The 26,842-nt window shown below is 38.9% G+C and overlaps 1 protein-coding gene across 18 annotated transcripts in view; it reads left to right on the forward strand.

Moving 5' to 3' along the window:
* HHLA2 (HHLA2 member of B7 family) overlaps positions 1 to 26,842 on the forward strand; it is a 263,843-nt gene that overhangs the window by 186,795 nt on the left and 50,206 nt on the right. For 6 of the 18 annotated variants that reach the window (XM_063630623.1, XM_063630624.1, XM_063630627.1 and 3 more), the window contains one exon: positions 20,123 to 20,200. The exons of 5 other annotated variants lie outside the window; for them this stretch is intronic. The gene's annotated coding sequence lies outside the window, so the exon portion shown is untranslated. Of the gene's footprint in view, positions 1 to 1,423; positions 1,511 to 2,607; positions 2,636 to 20,122; positions 20,201 to 26,842 lie in introns of those variants that run through there. 7 more of the 18 variants (XM_063630621.1, XM_063630625.1, XM_063630622.1 and 4 more) reach the window with 3 other exon arrangements.

Raw genomic sequence — 26,842 nt, forward strand, 5'->3', positions numbered from 1 at the left:
TATCCAGTTTTGCAAGCACCATATATTGAAGAGACTATCTTTTCCCCAGTGAATGTTCTTGGTACCTTTGTTGAAAATGAATTTACTGTACACGTGTAGATTTTTTTCTGGGTTCTCTATTCTGTTCCACTGGTCTATGTGTCTGTTTTTATGCAAGTACCACACTGTTTTGACTATTATAGCTCTGTAGCATAATTTAAAATCAGGTAATGTGATTCCTCAAGTTTTGTTCTTTTTGCTTAGGATGGCTTTGGTAGCAGTTAGGTCTTCTTAGTCTGCTCCAAACTGCAAGTTTCTCCTTTTTTGTTTTTTTGTGACCTTGACAGTTTTGAGGTATAATGCTCAGGTAATTTGTAGACTATCTTCAATTTGGCTTTGTCTTATGTTTTTCTCATTATTAGACTGGGGTTGTGGGTTTTGTGGCAGAGTACTACACAGGTGTAGTGCCCTTATCACGTGTAGGGATACATAACAGCAACATGACTTGCTGATAATGTTAATCTTAATCACATGGTTAAAGTAATGTCTGTCAGGGTTTTCCATTATAAAATTATTATTTTTTCCCCCATGCTCTGGTTGTTGGAAATGAATGACTAAATCCAGCCCACACTCAAGGGGAGGGAAATTAAGCTGCCCCACCTCTTGAAGGAGAGTAGTATGTTTATATATATTATTTGAAATTATTTGGTATGGAAAAAAGTTATGTATTCAACTATTTACGCACATTAGTGGATTATTTATATTACATGGATTTTTTATTCTTTGGGTTATAATCCAATATTATAATTTATTTTGCTGCTTAAAATTTCTAGCTTTGGTCATTACGGGCTCTTTAAAGTTGATGCCCATGTCCTTTTGACATACCCCTACTTTTTAAAAATTAGCACTTTCTTTCTCCTCCTCATGACTCCCCAAATTTGTATTCTTATACCGCTTATATTTATCTAGATCAGAGAAAATATATTTTTCCAGAGAGAAATTAGGCTAAATTAATAAAAGATGTTATGTTAGTCCCAGTTTTGATATTTATAGGAAAAATAAGTCTTACATGAATAAAAAGCAATTATACATTTTACATATTACCTTCAGGGGAAAAATACCCAAAGAATTCAAAATTCATCAAAAATGTCTGTTAATATATTTGTGTTATTTTCATCCATCATATTCTGTAGAGGTTAATGACATATTGTTCCCCTCTTATTGGAAAAAATCAGCTGGTTTAATTGTTAATTTTTTTGAAATTTCTTGGCAAGTCAGAGTAATTCATTTGGATTATCAAGAGAAATGTTCATAGTATAATGATCTGAATTCCGATTCTCACAAGTCATTAATCACTGAAAATGAACTGCATCCCACATCCACATTGGCAGTGAGAATAAATTTGCTTGTTTGTTATGATTATGGATTTGATTTCTCATCTCAGCACATATAGAACTGGATGCCCTTGTGGTACATCTCAAGACTGATTTGAAAGCTTGAGAGACCATCGAGAATTGGATTTGGGGAAGATGTGAGTATTTGCTATACTATATTTTACTCTATGTGTATAAATTCCTTGAACAGAAAAATTTTAATACAACATTTAAAAGACATATTCAGACATCATCTTTAGCGTAAATGAAGTTTTGGCAAATGTATGCAGATATTCCTACACAAAAATACTATTTCTTGTGTAAGAAATAGTATTACCATTCACCAAAATGCACTATAAATCTGGTAGAGGGTTATAACTTATAGACCTTCCATGTTGTTTTAAAGAAATATAGAATTCAGAACATTTACAGAAATCTGTTGTTTCTCACTTTACCAAGTGTAAATAGGGGTATGTGTCTGTATCTAGCATATGTACTTAGGAAATTGTTCTACTCATAACAAACCTATGGTCTGTTTTCAGCGGTGTGATTTGCAAGTAGTAGAGAACAACACCTGGGAAGCTTGTCTTTCTGTGTTTTCTAATAAGCCTGTAATCATTTTGTTAAGCCCTTTGGGATGGCCTTTGTCTAAACTGCCTCTTGAGTAATCCCAAGTACTGGCACAACTTTGCAAATAATAATTAAAGACACATGTAAATATGCCAACTAAATTTGGACCTATGTTTAATGCTTACTTATGTTTAATGCTACCTATGTTAGCTACCTATGTTTAATGCTTACTTACAGTGAAATATTTAAAGTGATGGCTAACATTTTGAAAACATCAAGTAATATCAAACATTAAGTATTATTTACCCAGATATAAGAAAGAGAAAATGGAAATTCAAGTGAGAGGAGCATCCTGGTAAATCAGTCTGTGCCAAAATTATGGATGAAATGGAGCTGGATTCTTGATACTACCTTCAAAAATCCTCCAACTTTTCTAGAGCCAAGCTCTAGAAAAAGCTTGTCCCTTTTTCTAGATTTAAGGTTGGGTATTGGGCACGAGAAAGGAGTGTAGCTTTCAAGGTTGGTCTTTTCCATAGTTGAGAACTAGAAACTGAGCTAGAGAAATCACACATGGTATATACACATTTGATTGCAGTAACTAGGGCCTGACATAGATTTGATTACTTCTATTTTAATCTCAAGAAATGTCTATGTCCCCAAACTAGTCTACTCTACATAATAGCAGAGAAAATGGACAAAACACAGCTGTTTTGGTAAGTATATAACTCACTTGGTATGAACAGAAGTGTGCAGATGTACTGCAGCGGTGTGTCAGTATCTGCTTATCAGTTCTTGTTCTCTTTTCTGCCCTTCCTCACTCTGCTATGTGCCACATTGCAAGAAACCACATTTCCCAGACTGCCTTTCCCTCTGGCTTCTGTGTATGTCTGGCCAATGGCAGGCACAGGTGGAAAACAGGAGGGCTGGAGGAGAGGGGAGGGAAGAAGCCACGTTCCCCCCATTCACCATTCTTACTTCCTGAGGTGTCCTGGCAGAGGCTGCCTCTCTTCTGCATTCTCTTAGTGGCTCTAAATCCCCCCAGACGGTCCTGACTCTCAACAGTACCTTCTTCTGTTGTCCCTCCAGCCTTATGGGTTATAGCAGCTTCTTGTTACTGCTAATTTCTGGATTGCCTCACTCACCCCTATTGCCTCCCAGCCATCACCCATGTGGCCAATTTTCTGTAAGATAATAAATTTCTTCTTTATCAAAAACCTGTGGTGTTTCTGCTCCCTGGCTGGACCTTGCAGACTACTAGCTATGTCAAGGGACAGAGAAATTATGAACAGTAGGGCCTGTTGATGTCCTGCCCAGATCCCTTTTTCTAGGCAGGTGCACCCAAACTCCAGCTGCTGTGACTGCTGGCTGCTAATGACCTTTGTATGCACTCTTTTCCAGAGATTAACCTTTGCCCAGAGATGCCTGGGAAGCTATGATGTTTCCCCGGGGGTGGCCCATGCCCAGTGACAGGCTGATTTGAGGACAAGCTGGCCCCTTGCAGCAAGGGTGAGCAAGTCTGTGGTGCCACTCAGGTTCCAGTGCTCCTCATGCTATGAGATAGAGACCAGACCTCAGCGAAACTCATTTTTTGCTTGGCTTCTTCCCTATCTCTGTCCTACTTCTTGATTCCTTACAATTTTCTCCTGAAAGCTCACCCTCAGTAATTCCACTGCATGATAATCACCATTTCTGGCTCTGCCTCAAGGGAACCTGAACTAAGAGTATATTTTACAGAGGGAATGGAGAAAATCTGTTTAATCTGGTGAGATGGTGAAATGGAGGTTGTGAACAGAGCTTCAATGTAGTGATGATGAAACTAAAAAAACACAACAGCTGAACATTCTTGAGGAACAAACAGTTGTGGGAGGACTCAACCTTTTGAAATTAAGGAGAAAAGTGGTGCCTTGCCAAAATTAAGGTCTGGAGAGGCTAGTTTTCATGGCAAAAGGACGATACTGTACTTCTGACCAGTGTAACGTGGCATTCCAAGAGTTTTCAAGAGTATCAATACCTGTGGGGTAGTTAGAAACGCAAGTCTGTTCTAAGACTAGAAATATACATTCTGTGAGATAATAATATAAAGACAGTTTTTCTCAGGCTTGAGTCATGCACAATTCTTTATTTTGGAAAAAGGCTGGTGTGGGTAGTCTTGTGGTAACCACAAGCAGGATTGTGATTCAGGGGGAGTGAAACCAGCAATGAGGGAAGGTCAACACAGATGTGTTATTGATTGGATCCCAACCACTGGGAACTATGCTCAATCCTGGGGGATTTTCTGGAGAACATTTGTAAATAAGTTTCAGAACCATTCAACAAGGGCAAGGAGTGGGAGCATTTATTCATCCTCTCCAGGGCCCCCACAGATATTACCTCCTCTGTTTCTGGGTTGTGTGTGCATGTGTTGTGGGGGTGCTGGGAGGATTCCTGTGGTGCTCTCAATCTCCGCTTCAGAGCTCTTTGGGCAGTGGTGCAGCACCAAGGCAAAATGCCACTGACTGCCCCTGTAGCTGCCTGGTTAAAACCTTCACAGAACTAACTGCTACAAAGTGGCTGGAGTAAGAGGTGGACTAAGTAGGTTGAAGTCCTGCACAACAGATGTCCTGTATGGACCCTACCTGTAGTTATATCTATGGGGTAGTGAAAAGACTGGATATGGAGTAAGGTCTGACTCTTTGCCACGTAGACATTAACCTCTGTGACCTTGGGCAAGTCAGTCCTAACTTACTAGTGTGGAAATCGAAGCTAAGAGTGTTCAGGAACTGAACTCCGAGCATACGTCTTTCAGGGTTATGATGACTTCATCAAACCCCTCCTTTTTGTCTCCAGACCCCAACTAAGTCCTTCTTAATTTAAAATGCACAATTTAATTATCTTTGGGGACTACGATCAATTCACAGAGGAGGTATCACTTTCTCTTCTGAGTTCCATCATTCCTAGCATTAACTCTAGTACACACCGTGATGTCGCATAATTGTATATACCTTTACTTCTGCTGTGTGGAGTTCAGATTGATTTTTTTTTTTTATCTTTGTGCACATCAACACTAGCAAGTTGGCAATCTTTTGTGCTAAGATTTGTGCCTATGAATATTTGATACAGAGAAAGAGGTCAAAGGAGAAAGAGATGGAGGAGATTGGGGGAACAACTGTAGCACTGCATTCCATATTCTTGTGAGCACTTACTCTTGTCAGCAGGAGCAAAGCAAATCCATGGCCCTATACTGTCTCTTAAAAAAAAAAAAAAAAAAAAAAAAAAAAAAAAAAAAAAAAAAACTTTTCCTACTCCTACATCCTTAGGCTGGCCTTTTTTTCCATTTTGTGGATTCCTTCCCCTTTTGAATCTGTTCTTGAAGTTATTGAAATTCATTGCTTCCCAATTTTTAAATAGGATAAGAATGTTGTTGGGCAGTGAGGAAGGTTGGCAGGGATGGGGAGGGGTTTTCCTGACCGCAGATGCCTGGGGGCTGGGCCTGGCCATACCATGGCTCCTCTCTCCATGTCACTTGCAACCTCCCCGGTCAAAAGGAAAGCTGAGAAGATGGGAAGGTGAGGAGAGGGTGGTAGGATGTGAACAAATATTTGTGTACCTATTATAGAGCCAGACATTTTACTTCATCGGTTGATGTGAGGATGAAATGCATTATTTTTATCCACTGCCACCTTGAACCTCCATTTCACAAGGAAGGAAACAGTTTAAAGATTATCATATTATGAGTCATCTCACTTGTAAATTTTGGAGCTATAAGTCACAGCCAAGCCTGACTCCAGAGCCCATGCTCTCACTGCTTCCTGCTGAAACACCCACTGGGTTGACGCTGAGGCAGGTGTCACCACTGTCAAAGAAGCCTGCTACTCTTAATTGAGATTTTTTCACCTACTTATCTGAATAGAAAGTTTGCTGTCCTACTAAGCAAGATATCAAGCTCTGGGCCAAAATTTATTTTCAGCTCTTCAGAAGAACAAACACCCTTATTTTCCCAGATGGGTGGGAAATGGTGCTTTTGTACCCACGTTAAGCATTTTATCAGAGGCTCTCACCCTGTGGAATTAAATTCAAGGGGGCTCAGCAAGTGTGTGCCAGGGGTGCATCCTCTTGCCTCTTTGCCCTTAGAAGAGCCTTGAGTTCAGAGCTGAGCCCTGGATGTTCCATAAAAGTGCGTGCATGCTGATTGAGCCTTGCAGCTTTGGAGACAAGAACTTCAGCTATCAGAGAATCCTCAGATATGACCAAGATGGCTCCTGTTCCATAGAATGGGAATTACAGTCTCTTGTAGCTTAAATGTGTGTCCAGGGTCCATGTCAGTGTACTTTCTCAGAGCAATTACCCTATCATTGCATGTGATATATGTCTTAAAGGAGTCATTAAGCCAATTAGGATATGTTGCCTTCTGTATATTTTGTGCTAAATCCTCTTTATTAGAAAATAATCAGAATTTGAAGCTTGATTGATGTTTGGCCCAGTTTTAAGTATTATTTACCAAACTAGAGACAGCTACTCTAATCCATTTAGAATGTTAAGAGCAGACCTATATAAGCCTCATGGGAGAATAGAGTCGTGATGCTTGTTCAAAATCTTTGGAAAGCACCCCAGCTGGCAGCTGGCTTCTGTTGGTATTTTAAAAGGGCATATAATAAGCATACATAGAAGTATATGTGGTAGTTTTCTTATGGTTGGTTGTTTTTAAACTAGAATGCTATACCTTGCATTTTCTTTTATCTTGATTTTTCAAACATCTACCTGGCCCTTAAAGCTACCTCCTTCACAAGCCTGATCTATTTGTGTGGTTTATATGTGCTGGATGTTTATTTGGGTAATCTAAGGTAACAGAAGAGGAATATATTTAGTCATCTAACCTTTACAATAAGGAACATTTGAAATGTCAGCATTTTATTTCAGGAACAGGTGAGCTATTGCATTATAAGGCTTTTATTTATTTATTTACACCCTACATGTTTCTGAAATTTGAAACAGCTTAGAACAGCTTACGACAAACAGTAAAAAAAAAAAAAATGAAAAAAAAAGATGAAAGAGGAGAGAGTAAATATTCCAGCCAGAAAAGTCAACACAGTTGCTGTGATAAAGTATAATCCTGTGTCTAAGATTCTTGGAAACAGGGCAAGGTGAGAAACAAATTATAAAATCTTTAATATTCAGAAAGAAGGGAAGAAGTTCCTCTGGTTAAAAACAAGTACTAAGGTGGCCAGATACTGGGTCAGGTGCCAGAGGCAAAGCTACGTAGACATGAATGCTGTTCTCATGAAGCTTACAGTATAGTAGGCAGGATAAATATTAAATCTATAGATATATAACTAATTATGCTTTGCTTTTGTATCATTTATGGAAAAGTAACAGTTCCTAAATTTGCTTAAATGTCTCTGGCTTAGAATCCTTCCTTGACTCCCCAGTCTAAGATCTGAAAGATTAAAAGGCATCACCCAGGTTCAGAGACCAAGAGAAGTGATGCGGTAGGCTGGAGAACCTGCAGACAACTGGTGTACCTTGGAAGAGAAGGGCCCAGAGGATGCCGGAAAGGCAGACAGTTACAGCTAGGTCAACCACATCCCAATGCACTGATTAAGCTTTACTTTATCCAAGGAAAAATGTGAATTTAGGTAAACAGCTTTTATTTCTCCAGAAATATTGGCTTTTATTTTGAAATTACTATGTTTACTAAATTGCACACTTTAGGCCCTATTTTTTTTTTCCAAATAAAATTTGGCAGCCCTATGTCAGTTCCCGAAAACCATTTTCTTTAGGAATGTAACTGGTCCATGAAATCCAAAAAGCTGTGAACATTGGTCCACTAAGACCCTCAATAAATATGGCTGGAGAGATAGGAGGATAGAAAAAGTTCAGAGGTGAAGCATGACTTAGTGACAGGATTTCTTCATGGGTCTAAGTTAATGTCTTCTAAGCACAAAAATCATGGCTGTTGTGGACAGTTATCCAGATTGAACAGTGTACTAGGCTCATGGGGTAAATAGAAACTGCAATCCAGTCCTGGTTCCTCTCATCAAATCATGTACCATGGTAGGAGGCAGGGTCTACCTGGAAGAAGGGGAGCCTTTTGTCTTTATAGAAAGACACTGTGGCCAGTGACAGCACATATTCTTACTGTGATCCAGCTTAATCCAAGGATAGAGTTTAACGAATCCGTAGAAGTGGATATATGGTGTGCAACTGGGATCTCTGTGACATTTCTAACCAGGATTTTTTTAAAGTATAGACATATTCTTCACTATCCTCTAATAAGGTGGTCTAAAGTCCCAGCTGTTGCTGAGTAATGATGGCTATATAAGCTTTAGAAATTAAGCAGGCAAGTGGAGGAGTGAGCAGCAGTGAGGGAAGAAGGGAACATTTAGATGGCCCAGCCCTTGAGGTTGGTACTTTATTATTTTACATAGGCAGGATGTAAGTTTACTAATAGAATCCTGATTAATCAAATCTGTAAGAGGGTGAGGTAGCCTAGGATAGTAGGGAGATTACTTCTTTTTTTTTTTTTTGAGATGGAGTCTCACTCTGTTGCCCAGGCTGGAGTGCAGTGGCATGATCTTGGCTCACTGCAACCTCTGCCTCCTAGGTTCAAGCGATTCTCCTGCCTTAGCCTCCCAAGTAGCTGGGATTACAGGCACGCACCACCACAGCTGGCTAATTTTTGTATTTTTAGTACAGACAAGGTTTCACCATGTTGGTCAGGCTGGCCTTGAACTCCTGACCTTGTGATCCGCCTGCCTCAGCCTCCCAAAGTGCTGGAATTACAGGCGTGAGCCACCATGCCCGGCCTGGGAGATTACTTATTAAAGAAAATATTGTTGGGCGTGGTGGCTCACACCTGTAATCCCAGCACCTTGGGAATCTGAGGCAGGCAGATCACCTGAGGTCGGGAATTCGAGACCAGCCTGACCAACATGGAGAAACCCTGTCTGTACTAAAAATAGAAAATTAGTCAGGTGTGGTGGCACATGCCTGTAATTCCAGCTACTCAGGAGGCTGAGGCAGGAGAATCACTTGAACCAGGGAGGCTGAGGTTGCGGTGAGCTGAGATCACGCCACTGCGTTCCAGCCTGGGTGACAGAGCGAGACTCCATCTCAAAAAAAAAAAAAAAAAAAAAAAAAAATCAGTATTAGCTTTGACTATAGCCAATTTTGAATTTGGTCCTTATGGAGCAATGTTTTTCTTCAGACCTCATTATAAAGCAGAATAGAATGGTTCTAGACAATAGCTTTTCATGGAGGGTATAGCCAGTCATCATCAATGGCCATGGATAAAATCCTAACTAAAAATTCTACTTTGACAAACATGGTCTCCTAAATATGTCTACCAGGATGCATTAGCTGCAAAGTGCATCCATCCATGGGTTACAGGGTAAACTGACCTTCTCTATGGAGTTCTTTTATAATTCACCAATTATGTTGGAAACTGTGCTGAAAACAATGCCTGCACTTAGCTAATGCTCAGTCTAATTCCTGGAAATAAACAATCACCCAAATTATTTTCCTTTTTCCCCAGCATCTTTTCTTCGTATTATACTAATTCATGTTCATTGAGGAAAAATTAGAAAATGGAGAAGAAAAAAAATCCACAACTCTATCATGTAAAGAAACAATACTAACATTTTATTCATGCTGTCAAATATTTTCCTACTCACATATATTTTGCCTGTGTCTGTCTTTAAGCTATAAGTTGTGTTGATCCTGCTTCTTACAACCTACTTTAGATCAGCTTTACTTCCATCCTACACCATATGGAAGTGCATTCTCCAAGATTCCTGGAATTCCCCAGAGATTCATATTTATCTTTGTCTCTGTGTCAACATTGGTTATGACAGCTCATTTCTTTCATTTTGTAGCTATTTCCTTTTCTCCATTTCGCAAATAGCTCCATTCTCCCCAAACACATACAATATCACTCACAAGGCAGCTCTAAGTTCTTTGGCCACTGACTACCTTGTTCCTATGCTCTTTCTCTGTTCCTTCTCTCTTCTCTCCTTCCCACATCCGAAATTCTGTTTATTTTTTATTTATGATAACTTAGGAACATGCCTTGATGAGATAGTTCAGAATATGAGGGCCTGGGTGGGAAAGAGGCAAAGACCCTGAAAGAAACTGTAGTGATAGCTAGTAAAATACTTTTTTTTTTTTTTCCTCACACCACATCAGGTACTTGACTTAAAGAAGGAAAATAGAGTCATATGACTTTGGCATACAACTTCTCCATTGGTCAGGCTGAAGCTTTCTTGGAACCCCATTCTAATCTGAGACTCTTCCCACTTGATCTTCCTTCCTTCCTCGACGCTTTTACAAGTGTTAGAACTTTATTATGGTCTTAAGCTTCTTTTTACCTTCTTCAGCTCCTTCTCCTTGTCCTTCTTGGATATTCTACCAATAAATCTTCTGCAATAATTCTGTCTTGGCATCTGCTTCTCTGAAGAACCCAAAATAATACACACACACAACATTTAGCAAGTGACCATAAAGAGTCACAAAAGCTGTTCTTGCAAAACTTGGTGATGTACCAAGCTCTTTTCTTTTAGGTACTTGAAGTTCCTTTCATGACAAGTTTACTAGAGGCAGACACTAAAATATTCTAGTGCTAACTGCTCTTGTGATTTCTATCATACTCCTATTAATGCAAGAGCAGATGTGCTTGCACATTTTACCAACAATAAAATATTTTGAGTATCTCTTTTGCTAGTTAGCAAACCCGATACTGATAGAGTTAGTTCTCATTGAAGCACTTGTAGTAGCTGCTTCTAAGCACAGATTTGTGGAGTGCTTGCTCTGAATAGGATTCTTCAGATATCAACTAACCATCCCTGGGGAGCAGATTCACCCCGTGCATGCATGTACATATCACATAGCCTATGCGTATTTGAAGTAAATTTCAGTATAATGTCGACTTTACCCATGACAGTAAACAACAGCATGTCATGACTGCATAATGGTCAATTGCATGAATATCCCACTTATTTTAATAAATTCTGCAAGATAGGGTATTTTGGGCTCCTAAGTTTTCACTGTTTCTGATTTAGCAAATCTGTATACTTTGCACAGTGTCCAGCTTTTCATAGACTATTTCCTAGAAGAATTATTGGCTTAAAAAGCATGGCCAATTTTAAGGTTTTTGATATTTGTTGCCAAGAAGTCAGCCAGGAAGTTTGTTCCAATTTACACTTGAACCATTTCTATACGAGTAGGCTTATTTCTTTTCCTTTTATTTTCTGTGTGTGAAATTGTGTGTAAAATATGCAGTCCAAAGAACAACAGAAAAAAAACCTAACCTTTGAATCCTCCACCAAGGTTATGAAATAGAATTTATTAAGTTGGTGCAAAAGCAATTGCGGTTTTTGTCATGACTTTTAATGGAAAAGACAACGATTACTTTTGCACCAACCTAATAGAATCCTCCTGCATTTGCTGATTGTCATCATGCCTCCCCTCTTCACAGGTAAATCATCTAGAATTTAGGGTTATGCATTCCCTTGGTTTTCTTCATAGTTTTGATAGTTAAATGATAGAGTGTGTGTGTATATATAACTATATGCAGTCCTAAATATTATATAGATTTTTAAAATGTGGGTGGCAAATACAAAGCTAGTTGTGTGAGGAGGGTATGGTCACCACTGTTAGGTAAAGTTGTCTAGGACAAGATGAACTTGCAGTCTTCTGCATCCTGGGACTTTATAAGGGGGCTTTCTGGTGTATTCAGAGGGAGAGACCATGAGGCTCACCACAGTCCATACATTTGCAAGGACTGTAATGCAAAGCAGGTACTAACCACATGATCAGTGGGAGTGGCATGAATTACCCTGGGTTTCTTGCTGCTAAGCTTGTTCCAGCTGGCAGAAGTCAGTGATAACAGAACACTTTGGTAGAATGAATAAATGTCCACAGCTGACTTAGGCAGCAGGACCTGGAAGAAAGAATAAGGAATTTATTAGCAAATTGTCAAGATCACTAGATTCGTATCCAGGCCAGTCTCGCCAGAACATTTCTCCAGGTGTTTAAAAAAAAAAAAAGACTGTGCCAAAGCAGTGGGGATCATGGTTCTAACAGGCAGAGGCATGTCCATTTAGACTCACTCCTCTCCAGTCTGGTCCAGATTCCAGCTAGCATTTTGGAATGTCTGTTCTCCATCCTCCTGGGAATCCCTTGACTCCTCTTCTATTTTGAACTAATTTCCTGTATCGCGTCGTTGTCTTTCTTGGTTTATACTTTTATTTTGGTGGAGCACATTTTCCCATAGCTTCTTGACAAGACAGGATGGGTAATACATTTATTTTGTTTTTGGGATAGTGCATGTCTGAAAATGTCATTCTGCTCTCCCAAGTTTGGGAGTTTGACCATACTTGCAGGTTACAAGTAATTTTTCTTTAGAATTCTGGATGTGGTTGCACTTTTTTTTTTGCTGGCAAGTCATGCTGTTGCAAAGTCTGAAGCCACTATGATTCCCTGCCCTTTCTATTAGCTTTTTTCTCTTGAACTCTTCTTTTTCCCTAGTTTTCTGAAATTTCAAAATGAAGTATCTTTGTGTGAATGCTTTCATCCACCGCTTTTATTCAGTAAGCTTTTTTTCAGTAATAGCAATTCATTTATTATTCTGGAAATTTTTCTTAAATACTTTTGCTTTCTACCCTGTTTCCTGTTTTCTCTTTTTTCTAGAGTTTTTAGAGTTCTCACCTGATTTTAAAAATCTTTTTTGCTTATTTTCTGCCTCTGCTCTACTTTATTTTCTAACAATGTTAATGACTTCTGCTCTTATGTTCTCAATTCTAAGATGTCTTTTATGTTAATTTCTTATGCCATTCTGTTCCGTTTTTATGAATGTAACTTTTTCTTATCTCTCTGAAGATGTTATAGTTTTATTTCATTTGGTTTTGTTGATTTTCACCCTCGCTTGCTTGAATATTTTTATTTACTCCAGGATGTCTTTTTGTAAGGGAGGTTGGTTTCGTTTACTTCTGTCTTCTGTGACAGCTTTCCTCAGGGTATCTGGTAATCCCTCAATGTCTGCTTAACATTAAGAATGAAGGAAGCTTATTGGAGGCTCTAAGAGCTTGGACTGTGGGCCATGCCTCTCAGGTGGAAGTCACTGGAGGGTGATGTAGGCAGGGGGATGGGCTGGGTCTCTGTATCCAGCATTAGATATCTGTTTGATAAATTAGTCTTAACCTCTACCTTAACTCTAATCTGTGCCTAGACCATCAATTCAGACATTATTATGCTTTGTTTCTCCATGGATTTCTCCAAAGAAAGGGACAATTGTTCAGTAAAGTGGAGTGCAGGAGAGAATCTAGGGGGTTTAACTTCTTAAATCATTTAATAGAGTCTGACTCCATTTTTTATCTTTGACTGCTGAGAGCTTTCATGCCCACCTCCTCTTTCCTCTTGCCCTATATTTGAGCAAGCTGGTAAGAAAGCTAGTGCTGCCCCCTGGACACAGCAGAAAGTTCAACCTATGTAGCGGAGTGGATTTTCCCTCATCCCACCCCTTAACTATGATAAAAAACCAAGTCTGCTTATTCTCATTCTTGCTTTCAAAACATTCTCAAGCTCATTCCAGACTAGCCTGGGTGTTGTCCCACTATGTTTAGAAAGTTCCATGATGTAATACAATGTGTTCTCACCTCTTGGTGTGTACATGGCGTCATCAGTCAGGACGTCTCACCTATTAATTGGGAGGGATTCATCCCACCTGCGTTGGATGGCTATAAGAATAGCTTTCCTATGAGGTTTTCTTATCTTAGTCTTTTTCTTTTTTTTCCATTACCAGTTCCAAAGCAGTTCCTATGTCTTTTGAGTACTATATGGTACAAGGTGGTGGACTTTCACATTTTCCCAATAACTAGAGATTCATTTTCGTGGGTCTACTAAGTCAGTTACTACTTGCCCATTTTTCTCTAGTTTCCAAATTTTTGCTGAATTTTTTGTTTTGTTTTGTTTTGTTTTGTTGGCCTCGCCTCTTTTTCTGCTTTATCCATTTCTTTTTTTTTTTTGACAAGAAAATTTAATATTTATTTTCATACTCAATTCCCACAGCAATGAGGAAACTGAGGTTCACAAGGACTAAATGCACTTTCCAAAAAAAAAAAAAAACCATCTAAGTGGCTTTTTTAACCTAAGCAATGGCTACATTATTTTATTTATTTATTTATTTATTATACTTTAGGTTTTAGGGTACATGTGCACAATGTGCAGGTTTGTTACATATGTATCCCTGTGCCATGTTGATTTCCTGCACCCATTAACTCGTCATTTAGCATTAGGTGTATCTCCTAATGCTGTCCCTCCCCCCTCCCCCCACCCCACAACTGTCCCTGGAATGTGATATTCCCCTTCCTGTGTCCATGAATTCTCATTGTTCAATTCCCACCTATGAGTGAGAACATGCGGTGTTTGGTTTTTTGTCCTTGCGATAGTTTACTGAGAATGATGTTTTCCAGTTTCATCCATGTCCCTACAAAGGACACGAACTCATCATTTTTTATGGCTGCATAGTATTCCATGGTGTATATGTGCCACATTTTCTTAATCCAGTCTATCGTTTTTGGACATTTGGGTTGGTTCCAACTCTTTGCTGTTGTGAATAGTGCCGCAATAAACATATGTGTGCATGTGTCTTTATAGCAGCATGATTTATAGACCTTTGGGTATATACCCAGTAATGGGATGGCTGGGTCAAATGGTATTTCTAGTTCTAGATCCCTGAGGAATCGCCACACTGACTTCCACAATGGTTGAACTAGTTTATCCATTTCTTAAAAAACAAAAACAAAAACAAAAAAAAATCCTTCCCATAGTGGGGGGGTCTGTGGTTGGGGGGCAGTGAGGTGGGCATGGTTAATGGAATAGAAAGAACAAATAAGACCCACTATTTGATAACACAACAGGCTGGCTATAGTCAATAACTTAATTGTACAATTTTAAGTAACTAAAAGAGTATAATTGGATTGTTTGTAACTCAAAGGATAAATGCTTGAGGGGATAGATACCCCTATTCTCCATGATGTGCTTATTTCACATGCATGCCTGTATCAAAACATCTCATGTACCCCATAAATACATATACCTACTGTGTACCCACAAAAATTTAAAAAATTTGAAAAGAAAAATCCCTTCCCTAAATTTTTATTGAGTTAAGGAGATAAGAAACAAAATTAGAAACATATATTTAAGCTGCTGTCTTCACCCAGAAATCCTGAGTGGGCTCATTTCTTCACACCTTGTCAACAATGGGTGCTTTTCCCATTTATTTAGTAAATGGATTTCCCTGAAATCCGTACTATGTTCTAATTGCTTTGACAACTCAGGTTCTTCATAGTATTGGATTCTGGTCTAAACTACTTATTCATATAACTAAAAGCCTAAAGGACAATTTCATGATTTGTGGCAGATTCTTAAATTTAGCCATTTGGTTTACCCTAAATTGGCTTCCATTTTTAGTAGTGCTCTATTGTAATGCGGATGGAAAACATCACAGTGTTCTAGAAGGGAACTGAAATGAAAATGAATTATCTATATCTATCTCCACTCCACTTATGTGAGGGAAATTGAAAGATAATCACTTCATGGGTATCCATTTAAAATAAAAGCCACTTTTCTTTTCTATTGCTTGTGAAAATTCAACCCATCTTTTGAACAAATTTAGCAGTGATTTACAATTTTTGGTTAAAAATGCCAGACTTAAGATTTCAAAATGCACTCCTTTGTTAGAAAACAATGATTTCATCAAATGGTAACCCTACTTTGTCTTAATAGTTAATTCACAGGTTGGTGAATCTTTTTATTGTTAAATATAATTCAAAGGTTATTTTCACAGTAAAAGCATACAGATAAAAATTAGGCCCTTCCTTTCATAAATACCAGAGTCCTAGTCTCCCCTCTCAGAGGCGGTGGACTAGATTAAATTTATTATTACATATGTTTTGAGAAATTATTTATGTGAATACAAGCATATATATGAATATGTAAGCTTTTTTCATGTAACAAGAGCATACCATTTTTGCTGTTCCATGCCTTATTTTATTAACTATACATTTCTGAAGATTTGACTATATCAGCACATTTAGATCTTCCTTATACTTTTAATATTTTTGTGAAAATAGAATAAATACAGAGAAGTGCACAAAACGTAGCTAAATGAATCAACACAAAACAAAAGCCCACAAGATAACCACCTGGTTTGCCAGGCAATCAAGCACTCCTAGGCTTTCACATGGCTCCTTCATGTCCCCTCCAAGTCACTACCTTCTCTGACTCAGTCAAAGGAAAACACTTTCTAGCTTCTAGCTTCAAAGGTAATCCTGTCCTTGCTTTTCTTTAGTGTTATACCTAGGTGTGCATCCTTAAACAGTACAGTTAAGTTTTGCCTGTTTTCAGAATGTCAGGTAATTCAAATCATACAGTATGAGTTATTTTGTGTCTGACTTAGTCCATGCTTTCTATTCATCTCGTCTGTTCTAGGGCTTTTATATGCTCTAAAATTTTCCTTGTTTCTGGGCCTTGCTGCAAATTTGTAATTCTGTTTTTCCCCCTACCTCTTTAGAAGTTATGCATTCTATAGTTCTTTTACTTGTGAACCACAAAATTATGATATACTTCATTAGTTCTTAAAACCTTACATTAATTGGTATTTTATACTTTTCATGGGCAATGAAAAGATTCTATATTCCTTTCAGACGTCTCACTTTTTTTTTAGCCCCTTCTAAAGTCTTAAGCCATTATTAGGTACTTTAATTCTGTCTTTAATCTGTATTTAAAATATGAATGTGTGTTTTATTTATGTTTAAAATTTATGTATTTAAAACCTTATTATTGTCATTAGTCTCCTGATTTATTTTTTAGAAAGACATTTATTCAGTGTCATGATCAGACTATTACATTTAGAAATAAACAGCATGGGTGCAAAAAACAAACAACTACATTAAAACCCTTTGATGGAATGCTTTAAACTTTCCACAAACAGAAACTAAAATAACCTCTTATGCAATTAGTCACAAATACAGTTCTTCAGTTTTTTGCCCATGTACATGAGTATTGTCTTAAATGTGTCATCTTTGTAGCAGCTAGGCCCTGCCACCACTCTGCTTGGCTGAATTCACAAATCTGTTGTAACCTGTACCTCCCTTGTCACTTCTCTGGCTCTCCTCTCCTGTTAAGCTTTGCTTCCTGGCAATAATTGAAACCTTCTGCTACTATTGCTACTGGAACCATCATAGCCATCTTGATTTTGTAGTTTGGCGAAGTACTGGCCTCCCCCACCATAGGAACCAGAGTTTCTGCCTCCAAAGTTCTCTCCCTTCATAGGCCGAAAATTTGAAGATTGATTATTGTAATTGCCAAAAATCATTATAGCTTTCTCCACCTTCAAAATTGTTTCTACCTACCGAATCCATTATAGCCATGCCCGCAGCCATCATATCTACCACTACTATGGCCGCCACCAAAGCCACCACAACCACTGAAGTTTCCTCTGCTACCAAAGTTGTCATTCCTACCAAAACTGCCTCCACGACCACCACTGACATCTCTAGAATTACTTTGACCTCTTTGGCTGGATGAAGCACTAGCCATCTCTTGCTTCAATAAGGCTTTCCTTATTTCATGATTGTGGCCATTCGCAGGATGGTATTTCTGAATGACAATATTATTCAGGGAGTCATGGTCATCAAAAGTTATAAAAGCAAAGCCCCTCTTCTTGCCACTGCCTCAGTCACTCATGATTTCAGTCACTTTAATTTTCCCATACTGTTCAGAATAATTTCTTAGGTGATGGTCTTCAGTGTCTTTTTTTTAATGCCACTACAATCTTTTTCACAGTTTAGTGGTTACCTGGTCTCTGAAGTTCTTCATCTGAGACAGCTCTGTTTGGTTCCACAACTCTTCCATCCACCTTGTATGGTATATTCGTCCATTTTGATGCTGCTGATAAAGACTTACTCAAGACTGGGTAATTTACAAAGGAAAAGAGGTTTAATGGACTTACAGTTCCACACGGCTGGGGAGGTGTCACAATCATGGCAGAAGGTGAAAGGCACATCTTACATGGCAGCAAGCAAAGAACAAATGGGAACCAAGCAAAAGGGGTTTCCCTTTACAAAACCATCAGATCTCCTGATACTTATTCACTACCATGAGAACAGTATGGGGAAAACTATCCCCATGAATCAGTTATCTCCCACTGAGTCCCTTCCATAACATGTAGGAATTATGGGAGCTACAATTCAAGATAAAATTTGGGTGGGGATACAGCCAAATCATATAAGATGCCTTTGCATTCATGGCTGTATCTACCTCCATGGTGACATATGGGACAACCCAAAACCCCTGGAGTGCTTGGTGTTTGAGTCTCTCATTACTACACAGTCCATGAGAGTTCTCATTGCTCAAAATGGCTGTAGAAACGCTCATCAGTTATTTCGAAGATCAACCATGTGATAAAAAGCTTCTGCAGCTGTTCAGGCTTTTTAGGAGACTCTGACTTAGACATGGCTGCTATGGAGAGAGAGACTTTAATGATGCTTCTGCAGCAGCATCCATGGGGAGAAAGCTAGTCTACTTATTTAAATTTGCCCTATATTCATAGCTCTTCATCCCTTCCTGAATTTGAGCTTCCACCTGGTATCATTTTCCTTCTGCCTGAAAAACTTGCCTGTAGTATTTCACTTAGTGCAGTTCTACTGGCTTCAAATTATGTTTTCTGCGTCTGAGAATTATTTCACTTTATTTTTGAAATATTTTTGCTATAATTTGGGGTTGGAAGTTATAATTTGGGGGTTGCAATTTTGGGTTGGAAGTCATTTTCTTTGATCACTTTGAATAAATTTTTCTCTCATCTTTGGCTTCTATTACCTCTGTTTAAAAGTCAGGTATTTGCCTAATTGTTGCTCTTTTGAAGGCAACCTGCCTTTTTTGCTGTGCCTTCTGACTGCTTTAAAAGTTTGAGAACACATGGACACTGGAAGGGGAACATCACACTCCGGGGACTGTTGTGGGGTTGGAGGAGCAGGGAGGGACAGCATTAGGAGATATACCTAATGCTAAATGATGAGTTAATGGGTGCAGCACACCAACATGGCATGTGGATACATATGTAACAAACCTACACATTGTGCACATGTACCCTAAAACTTAAAGTATAATAATAATAATAAAATAAAATTTAAAAAAGCAATTCTTTACACATAAAAAAAAAGTTTCTTTCTCTTTGGTTTTTAACATTTTCAGTGAGGTACCTGGTTGTTTATCTTGTTTGAGGTTTATAGGTCTTCTTGAATCTGTGAATTAATGTCTTTCAGTTTTGGAAAATTGTCCCTCATTATTTCTTCAGATAATTCCTACACATTCTCTTTTCTTTTTCCTAGGATTTCACTTATGCCTTCTCAGTGTGTCCTCTGTTTCTCAACTTTCTTTCTAATGTTTCCATCCTTTTGTTTCTCTTTGCTTCATTCCAAATACTTTCTTACAGATCAATATCCAGGGTACTTGTTCTCTTTAACTGTCCAGTCAGCTGTTAAATCAATCTATTGTTGCTAATTTCACTTATTTCCCAGTTCTTGTGTTTCTGTTTGGTTCCTTATCATGGTTTTCAGCTCTCTGCCAAAATTCTCTATCATGTCTTGTCTCTTTGAATAAAAAAAGTATGGTTAAAGTCTATATCTAAAAACTAACATCTGAAGTCCATGTGAGTTTTATTTTCAGTTATCTGTTTGATTGTTTTCTTGTCTCTGAGTGCCTGGCTATTTTTTTACTGTATGTCAGACATGGTATTTGCAAAAATGTTGTAGAGGCTGGGCATGGTGACTCATGCTGTAATCCCAGCACTTTGGGAGGCTGAGATGGGTGGATCACCTGAAGTCAGGAGTTTGAGACCAGCCTGGCCAACATGGTGAAACCCTGTCTCTACTAAAAATACAAAAATTAGCAGGGTCTGGTGGTGGGTGCCTGTAGTCCCAGCTACTTGGGAGGCTGAGGCAGGAGAATCACTTGAACCCGGGAGGCGGAGGCTGCAGTGAGCCAAGATCGTGCCACTGCACTCCAGCCTGGGCAACAGAATGAGACTCTGTCTCAAAGGAAAAAGTTGTAGAAGTAATTTTCAGCTTGGTATAATATTTTCTTCCAAAGGGAATTTGTTTTTATTTTGCTAGTCATCTGGGGCATTGGTACTCTGGGATCACCTTAATCTAATTTTATCCACACAGCATGTAGGAGAATACTAACCCTGCACAGATTGTGATGGTGATGTGGAATATACTAAAGCCCAGAACGCACCTCCTCTGGTAAGTAGGGAGATATACAATGAGGTTTCAGTATTATCTGTGCAGCTATTTATTTGAAAATTACTGCATGACCAGGAAACATTTTAATTGCTTTGCAAATATTATTAATGTAATTCTTCTTATAACAGTGATTTGGAGGTGAATATTATTATCCCTGTTACTAGATGTGAAACTGAGGCAAAAAGGAGTTAGGTAACTTGGACAACAGTACACAGCTTTAAATAGGCCTTGGTTTTGAATCCAAGTAGTAAGAGATGATGCTGTTGAGGTGAATTTAGACTTTGCACACTATATTATTCTAAGAAATGGTAAATTTTGGAATTATGGGGGAGGGCAGTTAGGAGTGGCATTTTTTACTTTGTCTGATGATTATAAATGTTAAACTGCATTATCTATGTGCCACTTTGATAGTGGTGCTGGGGTGTTTAGGAGAAAATAGCAGTGGTAGTTGTTATATAGGGAAGGGGACACGCCAGGAAAGATCTCAATTTGTGTTCACTCATTGCTGCAGTTCAGAATTGGGAGGAGGCGGAATTGTGGATTAAGTATGGGGTCTCTAAAGACTCTTTTGCACTGAGAGCAGCAAGTATGAAGAAATTACATCTTAGAATCAGAGTCTGTGCTGGATTCATGCGTGGGATTTGTTGATTGTGTTTCTCTCCACGATGACTGCTCAGGCTGTTTCAGCATGAACAGTTGGCTCAGTACCCAGAGAGTGTTTGATTAGCTAAGTTAGGATGCAAAAAGCCACACACTATAGAGGAAATTTACCCTGGAATAAATGTAGATCATTTAGTCAAATTGCTATATTCTCAGCATGTTAAGACTTCCCTGGAAGAAAATGCCACAGGAGCTTTCTTAGAAGTACAAGTAAACAGAACTTACTTTCCAGGAAACCTGAAAAGCATGACCTAACATGTGATTCAGGATCAGCCAACATGACCTTGGAGGAAAAGAGCCCCTAAAAAAAGAAACGTCCTGAGTGAGTCATGAAACTGATCCTGTAGGGGGTTTTATGAGTCAAAACTCTTGGTTGCAAGTGACAGAAATCAGATTCAAGCCTAATCAGAGGCATCAAAGTGAGGGAGGGGTGGGCAGCACAAATTACTGTCTTTGGCTTGACTACACTGCATATCGGTATAAATTTGTGCTTGCTGGAGTTGGACAGAGACCCAAAATGTTTTCAGCAGGTCCAAATATATTTCAAAGATTCTGAACTTAAAGGGGAGTGAAGGATTGTACTGGCTCATGATACTGGGAACAACAGGCATGGCACTAATCCACAACTGACTGGGTCCAGTCCAGAGGCTGAAAAATTACCACTGCTGATCTTGCATCATCAACCCACTTTTGATGTCTGCCCCTCTCTTTGTGGGCGTGTTAACTTCTACTGCACCTGTGCTTCTCCCGTATTGCTATGGAAGAGGGACACAGGCATCTTTCACTCTTCCTAGATTAGTCAGCCCTGGGTCAGGTATTTATGAACAATCTACTACCGCATAACATATTACTCTAAAAATTAGCAGCTTAAAACAAACATTTATCATCTCAGTTTCTGAGGGACAGGAATCTGGGAGCAGCTTAGCTGGGACATTCTGGCTCAGGGTCTTTAATGGGGTTGCAGTTAAGGTATTGCCCAGGGCTTCCATCAACTGAAGGAGCTGGAGAAAATGCTTCCAAACTCATTCATGTGGCTGTTGGTGGGAGGATTCAGTTCCTTGCCATATGGGCTCTCTGTGGGGCTATTCATACAGCACAGCAGCTGACCTCTTCAAGAGTGAGTGATCAGAGAGTGAAAGAAACCAGAATGGAAGCCACAGTGTCTTTTATAACCTCATATCAGAAGTGACATATCATAATTTCTACTGTATTCTATTGGTTATACAGACCAGCCCTGGTACAGTGTGGGAAAGGACTGTACGAGAGTCTGGATACCAGGAAGTGATCATCAGGGGCTGTGGTAGGACCACTGCAGGCAGAACTCTAAGGTGGCCCCCAAGATTCTTGCCCCCAATGTACACACTGTGTAATTCTCTCCCTTTTAATGTGGGCTGCACCTGTGAATATGATTGGATAGTCACTGCTTTGATACGGTTACCTTTCATAACAAAGGTAAAGGAATTTTGCAGATATAATTAGCAATAGCAATAGATTTTTGAGCTAACCACCAAAGAGATTATTTGGGTGGCCCTGACCAAGTCCAGTGAGTCCTTTAGCAGAGACTCAAAGACTTAAAGCAGTGGCCTCCTGATGGCCTTGAAGAAGGAAACTGCGATGATGTGAAATGGTGGGTGTCTCTAGGATCTGAGGGCCTCAGTGCTACTGCTGCAAGGAACTGAATTCTGCCAACAACAAGTGAGCTTGGAAGGGGATCCCAAGCCTCAGATGAGACTGGAACCCTGGCTGACAGCTCGACGGCAGCCTGGTAAAAACCCTGAGTAGAGGACCAAGCTGAGCTGTGTCAAGATGCCTAACCCACAGAGATAGTAAGATAATAAATGTATGCCATTTATCTGCTAAACTTAGGGCATTTTGTTATTCAGCATAGAAACATATATAATGCCTGCTTGTGAAAGATAAGGGTTAGGTGAAGGTCTTCTCTGTCCATATTTCCTCAAATTGTGAATTGTGGCGAGGTCCCCAAGGAAAGAAAGTGCTGTTAGAGGGACAAGGGGGATGCAAAGGCTGCTAGGCAAACAGTCTACAGCTGCCACAGTTTATTAGGGTGTTTCAAACCTGGGCACCCCAGCTGGTTCGAGAATATGTCATCAAGCAAACAGTGCTCTCCACTGCCGTCTAGAATATTGTTCTCAAAATGTGGTCTGTGTACAACCAGTGATGGAACTCTCTGGAGTGTTTGTTAAAATGCAGGCTCCTAGGTCTCACTCCAGATATATTGACTCAATCTCTATGGGGATTTGTATTTTTATTTATCATTTCATAGTTTTTATATTTTGAAGATTTTTCAAAATCAAAAAAAGTTGAAGGAAACAGAAGTGTGAGCATTTGTTTGCCTTTCACTGAGGTTCATCCATTGTTAATATTTTATCCCATTTTCTCCTCATATACATATTTATGTATATAATTTTATTGCAGAACCATTTGAAAGTATGTTACAGAAATCATGACATTTCACCCCTAAACACTTTAGTACATATAGCCTACAAATAAAAACTACCTCATATAATCACATGCCCTTCTCACACTGTAGAAATGAAACATTGACGTATTAGATAAAATACAATAAAATTTTTCCAGTAGGCCTCAAAATGCCCTTTGGAGTATTGCTTCTCAAAATTTGATCCTTGGACTTGTAGCATAGAATCAGCATATTTTAATAAGAACCCAGTGAGTGACAAGCACACTCATTTGCCCTGTAGCAAGTTTTTGATTGAAGATATAATCAAAGATTGTATTACATCTGGCTATCAAAGTTTTCTTTACTCTTTAGCATCTCTGAGCTAGAATAGTTCATTTTTCCCCTATTCTTTCTTCCTCTGCTGCCGGCCTCCCCCTCCACGTTCTACCTTGATGAAAACAATCGTGAAATTTTAAAACACTCCGATGCTTTTGAAACTAACCACATAAAGTTGTATAAGTGCTAATGACTGGTACAAGCAAGATGGAGAGGAATCTTGTGGCAAGCGAGATCACTAAAAGTTGACTGAGGTTTCATGAAAGACGTGGCATTTCTGTAGATTTTAAAATTGTAGACCAAGTTAGTTTCTTTTGACTAACTAGTCTAGGAAACAAAGGACATTCACTTTAAAAGGTAAGCTGGAGTGAATTGAGGAATTTGGTTCAAAAGCAATCAAAATTTTAATTTTTAAAAATAATTTCCAGACTCAGAAAAATGTTTTTTTTTTTTTTTTTTTTTTTTTTTAAGGACACTTTTTTTTTATTATTATTATACTTTAGGGTTTTAGGGTACATGTGCACAATGTGCAGGTTTGTTACATATGTATCCATGTGCCATGTTGATTTCCTGCACCCATTAACTCGTCATTTAGCATTAGGTGTATCTCCTAATGCTGTCCCTCCCCCCTCCCCCCATCCCACAACAGTCCCCGGAGTGTGATGTTCCCCTTCCTGTGTCCATGAGTTCTCATTGTTCAATTCCCACCTATGAGTGAGAACATGCGGTGTTTGGTTTTTAGTCCTTGCGATAGTTTACTGAGAATGATGTTTTCCAGTTTCATCCATGTCCCTACAAAGGACACGAACTCATCATTTTTTATGGCTGCATAGTATTCCATGGTGTATATGTGCCACATTTTCTTAATCCAGTCTATTGTTGTTGGACATTTGGGTTGGTTCCAACTCTTTGCTATTGTGAATAGTGCCGCAATAAACATACGTGTGCATGTGTCTTTATAGCAGCATAATTTATAGTCCTTTGGGTATATACCCAGTAATGGGATGGCTGGGTCAAATGGTATTTCTAGTTCTAGATCCCTGAGGAATCGCCACACTGACTTCCACAATGGTTGAACTAGTTTACAGTCCCACCAACAGTGTAAAAGTGTTCCTATTTCTCCACATCCTCTCCAGCACCTGTTGTTTCCTGATTTTTTAATGATGGCCATTCTAACTGGTGTGAGATGGTATCTCACTGTGGTTTTGATTTGCATTTCTCTGATGGCCAGTGATGATGAGCATTTCTTCATGTGTTTTTTGGCTGCATAAATGTCTTCTTTTGAGAAGTGTCTGTTCATGTCCTTTGCCCACTTTTTGATGGGGTTGTTTGTTTTTTTCTTGTAAATTTGTTTGAGTTCATTGTAGATTCTGGATATTAGCCCTTTGTCAGATGAGTAGGTTGCAAAAATTTTCTCCCATTCTGTAGGTTGCCTGTTCACTCTGATGGTAGTTTCTTTTGCTGTGCAGAAGCTCTTTAGTTTAATGAGATCCCATTTGTCAATTTTGGCTTTTGTTGCCATTGCTTTTGGTGTTTTAGACATGAAGTCCTTGCCCACGCCTATGTCCTGAATGGTATTGCCTAGGTTTTCTTGTAGGATTTTAATGGTTTTAGGTCTAACATATAAGTCTTTAATCCATCTTGAATTAATTTTTGTATAAGGTGTAAGGAAGGGATCCAGTTTCAGCTTTCTACATATGGCTAGCCAGTTTTCCCAGCACCATTTATTAAATAGGGTATCCTTTCCCCATTTCTTGTTTTTGTCAGGTTTGTCAAAGATCAGATAGTTGTAGATATGCGGCATCATTTCTGAGGGCTCTGTTCTGTTCCATTGATCTATGTCTCTGTTGTGGTACCAGTACCATGCTGTTTTGGTTACTGTAGCCTTGTAGTATAGTTTAAAGTCAGGTAGCGTGATGCCTCCAGCTTTGTTCTTTTGGCTTAGGATTGACTTGGCGATGCGGGCTCTTTTTTCGTTCCATATGAACTTTAAAGTAGTTTTTTCCAATTCTGTGAAGAAAGTCATTGGTAGCTTGATGGGGATGGCATTGAATCTATAAATTACCTTGGGCAGTATGGCCATTTTCACAATATTGATTCTTCCAACCCATGAGCATGGAATGTTCTTCCATTTGTTTGTATCCTCTTTTATTTCATTGAGCAGTGGTTTGTAGTTCTCCTTGAAGAGGTCCTTCACATCCCTTGTAAGTTGGATTCCTAGGTATTTTATTCTCTTTGAAGCAATTGTGAATGGGAGTTCACTCATGATTTGGCTCTCTGTTTGTCTGTGATTGGTGTACAAGAATGCTTGTGATTTTTGTACATTAATTTTGTATCCTGAGACTTTGCTGAAGTTGCTAATCAGCTTAAGGAGATTTTGGGCTGAGACAATGGGGTTTTCTAGATATACAATCATGTCATCTGCAAATTTGCAGATGACATGATTGTATATCTAGAAAAATGTTAAAAATAATTTCCAGACTCAGAAAAATGGAGGCTACTTAACTGGGCACAATTACTTCCAGGCGGTGGGACTAGTGAGTTCCAATATTTTAGTGCATTTTATGTAACTCCTTTGCAAAAATGCATTATTGTAAAATTCTGACTTGCATTATAAATTTCATATGAGAATTTTCCATAACAGTAAAAATCCAGCATTAAAAATCATTTCATAAATAATGTACATTTGCATATCATAGTTCTCTTTCTTCCCTGTCATTGGACATTTAAGTTGCTTCCAAATCTTCACTGCAGTAAGAAGCCTCTTCATACAATTATTACATCTGATTATTATAACAGAGTCCTAACAGTAGAGTTGCTGAGACAAAGCTTACAATAGACTCAAACTGGAGTGTGTGCCCAACTCATGCAAATTCACTTGCAGGCTCTGATAGTGCCATCATTCTCAGTCTAAACCCTGACCATTCTGAGCCAGTAATAGAATATCTAGATCCAAGTTGGGTGAAAAGAAACCTGGAAACCTGACATACAAACAGGGAACTCTCAGGTGAGGATCTGGCGCAAAGATATCAGGCTTCTAAGCTGGGTGGTTTTGATGTTGCTTCTCCTGTTCCCGTCCTTCCTGAAACTGGTTTCTGTAGCCCTTCCTTAGGTTGTGTGAGCAACCTTAGACTCCTTCCCTTAAAACTCCATGGTTTGCTTGTTATTCTGGGTTCCTTTCTGTTGTCAACAAAAAAAGAAACCCCCAAATAATATTGATGGTGGAT

This window comes from Symphalangus syndactylus, chromosome 21 (assembly GCF_028878055.3).
Source record: "Symphalangus syndactylus isolate Jambi chromosome 21, NHGRI_mSymSyn1-v2.1_pri, whole genome shotgun sequence".
Lineage (NCBI taxonomy): Eukaryota > Metazoa > Chordata > Mammalia > Primates > Hylobatidae > Symphalangus > Symphalangus syndactylus.